The sequence below is a fragment of the Callospermophilus lateralis genome, chromosome 17, assembly GCF_048772815.1.
Source record: "Callospermophilus lateralis isolate mCalLat2 chromosome 17, mCalLat2.hap1, whole genome shotgun sequence".
NCBI lineage: Eukaryota > Metazoa > Chordata > Mammalia > Rodentia > Sciuridae > Callospermophilus > Callospermophilus lateralis.
In genome coordinates this window covers 59,498,302-59,506,345 of record NC_135321.1, presented here as the reverse complement: position 1 = coordinate 59,506,345, position 8,044 = coordinate 59,498,302, and the positions used below count along the sequence as shown (strand labels likewise).

The 8,044-nt window shown below is 35.2% G+C and overlaps 1 long non-coding RNA gene across 1 annotated transcript in view; it reads right to left on the bottom strand.

Annotated features, from left to right (window-relative positions):
• Positions 1-586: 586 nt before the first annotated feature.
• The window catches only part of LOC143638100 (uncharacterized), a 71,684-nt gene continuing 64,226 nt past the window's right edge, over positions 587-8,044 (bottom strand). The window contains exons 2-3 of the long non-coding RNA XR_013154545.1: positions 1,528-1,657; positions 587-648 (exon numbers count right to left, since the gene is read on the bottom strand). This is a non-coding gene — a long non-coding RNA (uncharacterized LOC143638100). The remainder of the gene's footprint in view (positions 649-1,527; positions 1,658-8,044) is intronic.

The following is an 8,044-nucleotide window of genomic DNA, read 5'->3' as shown; positions in this document are numbered from 1 at the left end:
ACTTTAGTCTAAATGTTAGCTGCTAGGCAGGCACTTCCAGGGGGAAAAGAGGCAGGGGAAAAACTGCTGCCCCCTTAATGATTGCTAGCACTCCTTTGAGTTGCTCTGCTGCTTCAGATAAGACCTCTGGAGAAATCCACAAGAAACCAGCCAAATCCCTGAGTCACTCTACTCACTCTAGTAGGTGACCTAGAGTGAACTTTGCTCATTAGAATCTCATTAGAATGCAAAATTCTCTACCCAGCAGGCATTCCCCCCTGCCATTTTTTGAACAAGCTGAGGAATATGCACCCACCTCTACTTGTGATAACAAGCCTACCCAGTATAAATATGCATAAGTTGCCCCAATAAAATTCTCTTGCTTTCTTTGTTCAGGGAGATATGGATTTGGGAACTGATCCCCAATACTTCTCTTCTTACTTCTTATTGATATTCATACAAGCAATAAACCTCTCCTCCATTTTTTGGTGGTACTGGGGATTGCATCCAGGGCCTCCCACATTGCATCTTAAAGCTAGCCATAGGCTTTACCACTGAGCTGCACCCCCAAACCTCTAAAAAAACTCTTCATTTCAATCTTTTATTCGTGGTTGTGCTTCTTGGTTTTGTACTCACCGAGGGGCAAATCCATAGTTTGGTTACATAACCCTGAGGGGGAAAAAAAAAAAAAACAGCCAAAAACAAACTAAGGAACATTCTGTAAAATAATTATTCGGGACTAATCAAAATTGTCAAGGTCAACAAAACTAAGTAAAGCCTGAGAAACCACCCCAAGCAAGCGGAAACAGAATAGCTAAAAATAATGGTACCTGGATGAGATCTTAGAACAGAAAACGAATAAACTAAAGAATTTCAAATGCAGGCTTTAGTTAACAGCAGTATATCAATACTGGTTCATGATATGTGACAACTGTACCATACTAGTTAATGTAAATAGTCACCATATTAGTGGTTATTGTTGCAGCAAACTAATACACAATGTAAAGTAAGGATCACAGGATCTAGTTATCGGGGTGAACATATTGAAGAGCTGTTATTTAGCCTACCAATTGCTATTCATTTCCTCCTAGTCTCTTTAGATATATTTTGGTATTCTTTTTCTCTCCCCTTGAGTTTGATGGGTAATTTATTTTTCAGTTATTTCTTGCTTATTAATGTACATATTTAATGCAAATAATATTTCTATACATATGGTTTAGCTAGGTTCCCACAGGTTCAAATACATTTTATTTTATTATAATTTTCTATTTTTTATTTCCTCTTTAGTCCAAAGACTAGTGAAGGATAAATTTCCAGGTTATAGTGATTTTTTTTTGTTTTACAGTTAGTTTTTTTCATAATTATTAATTTCTACATTATAATATGACCAAGAATACTACTTCAACTATTTCTATTTGGGGGAACTTACTGGAAGATCTTTTTTTGTGGACCAAGCATACAATCAGTTTTCATAATATTCCAAAAGAATTTGAAAAGAAAGTGTGTTCTATTATTAAGCATAATGCTAAGTATTTTAATTAGACTTACCTTATATTAACCAGCTTCTAATTCTGATGATTTTGTCCACTACTGTCAACCATGTCTGATATCAAAACCTATACTCCTCGTTTCTTCTTAGCTATTGCGTCAATTAATCCAGAAAACTTTCTTCTATGCTCTGAAAATAAAACTGTCATGAATAACTAGAAGCAAGAATATAAAGTCAATAAAGAAACTGAAGATAGGTACTCTTGGGGCCGAGTCAGCCACAATCTATGTCTTGTCAAAAATTAACACTGCATCCAGGGTAGGAAAATGTTAAATCCCAAGCACTACTGTTTTGGTGTTTTGTTTTTTTTTTAATTTGTTTTGTTTTGTTTTTTAAGTTCAATATGAAAAGTATTTCCCTGCTGTGAGCATTTTCTAGAGCTATCTTCCTTTATAACTACATACATATATGCTCTACAATTTATATTTCATCAATCACATAATACATGCTTCTAAGATATCTTTCCACTTTCCCTAGAAAAACACAGTCCAAAAAAAAAAGGAACAAATTCAATACTATTCTTCATTTCTGATATCTGAAAATTGTAATGTTAAAAATGACTAGTAAAATAACTAGTGAATAGTCACGGAGGATTAGTCTCACTTTTTAAATATTTTTTTAAGTTGTTGATGGACCTTTATTTTATTTGCTTATTTATATGTGGTGCTGGGAATCAAACCCAGTGCCTCACAAGTATGAAGCAAGTGCTTTACCTCTGGGCTACAACTCCAGCCCCTAGTCTCACTTTTTAAAAAATTACTCCAGTCAAAAGAAAAAAGCCTATGTCAATATACATATAGATAAACAAATATCATTACAGTCAGCTTTGTAAAGTAGCTAAAAGAATTAGTTTGGGAGTCAAACCTGAGTTAAATCCCAATCTGATTACTGTGGGGCTTTGGGCAAACTACTTAACCTAAGCCTCAATTTCTTTATCTGCAAAACCGGACAAACACACCACAAACCTGAAAAAGACACTGGAAGAATTAAATGTGACAATATGTACAATGGACTTAGCATTGTGCCTACAACACAGTCAGTGCTAAAATAAAATTTTCTTGTTACTGTGCAGACTGTTACAAAAATATCAAAACCAACTTTGACATTTACTTTTAAAACCTGCCAACACTAAATTCAAATTCTGAATGCTATCATTACATGGTTTTAAATATGTGGAGTATTTAGCCTATTAAGTAACATCTACTTGTTATAAAGCTAGTACCAAGAACATACACGAACTTAATGATGGTACCCCAGTGCAAAAGAATGAAATATAAACTTCCTTATATGGTATGCATGACCTGGTCCTTACATGCTTGTCGTTTCTATCAATCAGCCATAGCAACTGCTTATAGTTCTTCACCCTTACCATGCCATTTCATGTTCCTTATAATGGTAATTCCTTATACCTTTCACATGAGATATCCTCCATCACAATATCTCACTGTTTTGCCCTCGCCCTCTCCCCCCAATACACACACACACACACACACACACACACACACACACACCCCTATACAAAATTCTATCTGTCCTTCTAAATTAGTTCAGTGTCATCACCACGGAGAAGATGTCCCTCAGATATAAATTTATATAAATAATAAATGGCAATGTCTGAACTATAAAATGAGGCAAGACAGAGGAGACAGAAAAAGAAAGGGAAAACTACCAAAGGAAGGCAGATTGGGAATGAAGGGGACCGAGGAAAATATTATCTGAATGTGTGCTGGTAAGGTAAAGGAAGAACCCTCATCTCATGTCAAAATTTTAATATATATATATTTAAACACTTTTCAGGATTATAGTTCCTTGCAACGAAATGTTAAGACCTGATGATAACACAAGGTGGGTGTTAGCAGGTTAGAGCCTCCTGGAAGTTGTCATACAGGCATGTGGAATGCTTATTAGGGAGTACCAGTGAGAAGAACTTCTGTGGTAGGAAGCAGAAGAAATCAGAATTGATCAAAGAAATTAGCTGGACTTCACTGTAGACTCTATAAGAGACACAGATAAAGTCTCAGGGAGCCCTGGAGTTAGTGTGACCCTCAGAACCAAGCAAAGCAAGAAGAGGCCCTTTATATCTCACATCAACTCATTGTTGGCCACACTGGGCTGCATTCACAAACACACTAACTAGATCTCAAATGCAGATCACACTCTTGAAAAGTGTTAACTGAATTTTGAGATTCTTTACCTTTCCTATTTAAAGCATAATTTTCAAAAGAAATGTTTTGGAAACTGTATTTTCCTACCAGAAATAAATAGAAATTTCATGTGTCTATAAATGGGAACAGAGATACAAACATTATTTTCTCATACTTAATCCATAATGTTTAGATAGTTGTAATTATCTACTATAAAAATGGTGAAGGACTTATAAAGCATATCTTTTCCATCTGTTCTTCTTGTTTTACTGAATTTAGGCTGTGGCGCCCTTTCTGTAAATTTTCTCACAAATGATAAATAAGAAAGCTTAAACTTAAACCTATGTTTTGGCTTTTTCTGAAATCTGTAATGTAATCTGTTTCACACAAAGTACAGAAGAGAGTTCAAATCACCCAGCAGCAGAAATCACTTTCTCAGGCAACCTCTTAGACTGGTTATACTCTCTAATTAATCTGGCATGGAAATATCATTTCTCCAAAAGCTTTCAAACTTTTATAATTTTTGATAGATAACTTCAATAACATTAGAATATTATTTGTAAAGATAGGCAGTAAGACTCCTAACCTCAAGTTCTTACAGGCCAGAACATAGCTTTATTTTCTGCCATATAATAATTAACATTCAGTCTCTCAGAATGAAAAAAAGAGACATGCTCCCACTTATAAATAAAAAGATCCTAAAATCCAGATATTATTAATATTCATACTAACTACCCACATATACAATGTTCATTCTAAATCCCACATAATTTAGGCTTCAAACTTAAGGTTCAAACAGAGGGCTCTGTAACACATTGCCATGAAAAAATAAAGGCTGACAAGCCTGCTTTCAGTCACATCTTTTTAAAGCTCATGAGCAAACAGTAAAAAGGAATTATATTCTGGACAAATGAAGACTTTATAGCTATAGCACTTGCATGAATTGCTTACGAAAACTAGACCAGACAGACCGGATCATTTAACAATAAATATGTTTTTCCTGTATCTGGAACATTGTCTAAAATGGATTAACATTTAAAACCAGAGTATCATCAACTGAGATATTAGTTTAAATCCCTCTAGAATGTTTACGTGCCATTTGGCTTATCCAGGAGAACATAAAATGAACAAAACAAAATGGTAACAATGGAGTTGAATTATAAGACAAATAGAAGGGTCCTTGTATAGCATGGGATCAGGAGTTTTGAGAACTATAATACTCACAAGAATATTCATTAATAAGCTTTGGGAACAAAGGGAGGAGAAGAAAAATAATTTTGGTCTAAGTAAAATACAACAGAAAATAAAAGGTCATCTCTCACTTCCAGTCAAAATTTTAAAATGCTTTCTAGAAGGGATTTATTAACTTAAAAATGTGTATAGCATTCTTAACAGGAAAGCCCAAATGTTATTCGGTTATGTGTTCCATTTAGGATGATGTAAAAGTTACTCTCTGGCCCCAAATAAGACTACTAGGAATATTCAATTAAAATAGAATTGTAAATTGTGAACTACAATCACACCCCAACTCATATCTCATCACTTAGTATTTAATAGAAATAGCAAAACATTATCAAATTCTCCAGTTTTTTTAAAATACCTTTATTTTTATTTATTTATTTATTTTTATGTGGTGTGAGGCTCAAACCCAGCACCTCACACATGGTAGGCAAGTGAGCGCTCTACCACTGAGCCACAACCCCGGCCCTCTCCAGCTTTTTATTTATTTTTTAAATATTTTTAATATCTTTATTTATTTTTTATGTGGTACTGAGGATCGAACCCAGGGCCTCCCACAGGCTAGGCCAGTGCTCTACCGCTGAGCCACAACCCCAGTCCCAGCTCTCCAGCTTTTTAATAATTAGTATAGAAAGAAACCATTACAGAAAACTTAAAACTAATACAAACACTAGCAAAGTGAGAAAAAAATATATATTTAAATTTTTACCTCAACATGAGAAGATACAGACTCCTCAATAAACACATTTGCTCTGATGAGAATCCAGAATGATATCATGCAATGGCTTATGGACCATCTGCATCACAATAACCTTCAAAGCCACTAAAAATTCACTTTTCTCAGATCAACACTAGAACTAGAAAATTAATTAAACCTCAGAATTCTGCATTGTTGAATAACTCCTAGATGATTCCTTCACCGATTATAGTCTAACAACCGTTTCTGTGTAGAATTTGTAAAGGTAACATATTTGCTCCAAGTTATATTCATTTTCTACAATAACTACTTAACAGATTAAACTGAACTGAATGTTACAACAGTTCTGAAGCCTAACCACAAGTTAAAAATTATCTGACATGCTTTTAAAACAGACCAAAACCTAAGACTTACCAACTAAATAAGATTTTATAGGGCAAGCAGATGGCATCAGTATGTATTAAAAGTTCCCCAAGTGATTGAAGGTGAGGCCATATCTTAAGACCAGTCAGTTAGAAGATGTTATACATTCTATTAAGGAGAAAGTTCACAGAATTAAAAAAAGAAAAGAAAAAAAAGCCTAGAAACTGAAGACAGTGATGTACACACAATTTTCCCAGTGACAATATAAAGAAAATCATAAAATTACATTGCTGTCACACACGCACATGCACACACATACAATCACAGACACATATACACAAGTCAATGCAAAACCATGAAGTCTTATTTAAGGAGTCAAAATTTCAATAATACATCATAAATTTCCATTTAGTAAAAAAAAATTAGAGTAATCAGAAAATGAACTTGATTTCTACATGGAAGAGGATGGGTTGAAAATACATTTCAATTTTTCTCCCTCCTAAAACCAGAATTAGGTTTTGAATTGTTACTGTGTGTGTATGCATGTATGCATTTGTGTGTATGTGTGTGTGTGTGTGTGTGTGTGTGTGTGTGTGTGTGTGTTTCAGCTCTGGGGCTCTCTGTATTCATCCTACATGGATGAATTCTAGGAGAATGGGGAAAAAAAGAAGTGCAGGCAGGAGAGCTTCAGCCTAAAACTAGCATCAACAGTGGAGTGTGCAAGGGACCCTGTGCTCCAAAACCACTTCCTCTGCTCCTTCCAGATGTGCCCACAGTTTTATTGCAGGCCTTGATATCTCCTCTTTCCTTCCATGATCCCACGAAGTCACTGGCCTTCTCTGCACTAAGTTCATAACCCAAAGCGTCCTATTGATGGCCATTGTGGTATCAATGACTTCTGGAATACTGACAACTACAGCTACTTCCAGAGTTTACAGAGCAAGAAGAGGAAAAAATGACACCCTGTGTGAAACACATATTTACTTGTCAGCATTAATCAAATATTTTAAGCAGGCATGGTCTCTTTTATATGGCTTTCTGCTACTCAACAGCATATTCCCCCCTGGTAACTATCAAGAAATATGACAAGTGAACCTAGGAGTTACAGAAGGATCACAAGGGACTTTATATAATGTGGTAATTTAGTTGGTCAAATTTTACCAGTAAGTATATGAAAGCTGACATCTTAATCTTTTCTTTAGTATTCAGGTCCAGACAGATTAAACAATTTTCCCAAGGACACATTGCTACAAAGTGAGAAAGCGAGAACTTAAATCTTGATCTTTTAATTCCAAATGCTATTCCCTCCTACACCAAAAAGACATGGGAAACTGAAATATACCAAGTTCTATGACATGTAAAGTATAAATATATCTCAAAGAAAAGAGATTTCTGTATGCTCCAGAACAGCTATATCCAGGGAATAAAGTTATAACAAAAGCGGGAAGAGGGGCTGGGGATGTGGCTCAAGTGGTAGCGAGCTCGCCTGGCATGCGTGCGGCCCGGGTTCGATTCTCAGCACCATGTACAAACAAAGATGTTGTGTCCGCCGATAACTAAAAAATAAATATTAAAAAAATTCTCTCTCTCTCTCTCTCTCCTCTCTCACTCTCTCTTTAAAAAAAAAAAAAAAAAAAAAAAAAGCGGGAAGAGGAGCTGGTAACAACAGCACATACCTGAAATCCCAGTGACTAGGGAGACTGAGATAGGACAGTCAAAATTCAAGGCCAGCCTCAACAAATTAGTGAGAACCTCAGCAGCTTAACAAGACCCATCTCAAAACAAACAACAAAAAAAGACTGAGGATGTAGCTGAATTGTAAAGCACCACTGGGTTTAATCCCCAGTCCCACAAAAAGGGGCAGGCTGGCAGGGGGAATGAGGGACTGCCTAACCTCATTTCTAAAGTCATACATTTAAATAAAAATGTACATGGGAAAATATGTTGTCAATGTTATCATTCACAAGCTACTTTTTTAACATTCTTTGAATGCAATATCTTTGGCAACTAATTCTACAAAAAAAAAAAAAAAAATTCACGAGGATATCTACTTACCCTTTAATAATATAGTAT